General features: G+C 35.6%; 1 long non-coding RNA gene across 1 annotated transcript; it reads left to right on the top strand.

Annotated features, from left to right (window-relative positions):
- Nucleotides 1–505: 505 nt before the first annotated feature.
- Nucleotides 506–1,013, top strand: LOC131256398 (uncharacterized). Its single transcript, XR_009176789.1, has 3 exons — nucleotides 506–621; nucleotides 755–795; nucleotides 887–1,013. It is a non-coding gene; the product is annotated as an uncharacterized LOC131256398 (long non-coding RNA).
- Nucleotides 1,014–1,313: the final 300 nt, after the last annotated feature.

Here is a 1,313-nt window from a genome sequence, read left to right as displayed (position 1 = left end):
ACTTCTCCAAACAAATATTTAGTTGTTATTGGATGCAACAATCCACATTTGGCGTACATCTGTGTGCCAATTTATGATTAGAGCAGCCTACTTATTTATTTTATTTTATTTAAGCAGTAGAACTTATTGTATGTGATCTTGAATACTAATTGATTTATTTTTGTTATTTTTTGTAGGTTGTAGACAGAAATGGATGATGATTAAATGGGAGGATTTTTTATTAAGTATTTGGAACTAAATGGTTTCAGACTTTTGAATTGAGTTAGACACATTTAAACGGTTTATTTTTATCCTAGTTTAATCATAGAGGGCACATCTAAACTCATTTAATCTCTTCTGTTTTATTTATGGTAGCTCTATTTACTGTAGTCTAGATATCATCATTGATCAGCTAGTTTTGACCATCAACCAATGTTTACTCACATTAAAGTTCACAATTATGAGAGGTGGGTCCACAGTTATAGAGACCCATTATTCTGTTTTGAAATTTGCGCAATACATTTAGGCTCATCCAATTGCAGGGCGGCACGCACCAGGAACATTCAGGTTCTATTTATGAACACAGGATGCATTTTGAAAAGGACAAAGCATTAGCTCGACGATTCCAACCTGTGTTGATTGGTGAGTAAATTTGCATATAAGTCTTAGGCTCCATTTGGTCATCACATCAATCTTTATGAATATAATTTTTTCTCAAACCAAATGGAGCTTAAGCCATTTTTTAACTCCGCCAATGCAACTTCTTGCATTGCAGGTCCCAAGCCCGGGTAAGGGAGGAGGGAAAAGGGCGTTAAGGTGAGTTGTGTAATTATCTTCCATTTTATTTTACATACAACGTTAATACACACAAAATAATCCAAGAGCTAACTCTCTTTTGCATGTTGAGATCAATCTGAGGCCATGACAATGCCAAGAACAACCACCTAGTGACTTCTCTAATGCTCAGTTCTGGTTTCTGGAGTGACTACTTGTTGTCCATGGGCACTAGTGCTATAAGAGGATTACCCAAATGGTAAGAACTACAAAATCCCTTCTTTCTCTTTCCTTTTCTTGAAAGAAAAAGTATTGTACAATGCTTCTAGAGCCTTACATATATTCCCTTCTTCCATGTTAAGGGCCTATTGTTACCACAATCCGAGCTTTACTGACACCTCATCCAATGAAGGAACTTCAAGTAAAGGTGAGCAATCCCACCTTTTTATTTTGTGATATATTCTATGGTCCATGTGACATTTCCCCAACAACATTTATATGTTTTAATACTCCAACAATAAACTACATCGTTCCACCTGATCTTTATTGAAGAAGAACTG

This window comes from Magnolia sinica, chromosome 9 (genome assembly GCF_029962835.1).
Source record: "Magnolia sinica isolate HGM2019 chromosome 9, MsV1, whole genome shotgun sequence".
NCBI lineage: Eukaryota > Viridiplantae > Streptophyta > Magnoliopsida > Magnoliales > Magnoliaceae > Magnolia > Magnolia sinica.
The sequence above is the reverse complement of the archived record's forward strand: the minus strand, read 5'-3'. Positions and strand labels throughout refer to the sequence as shown.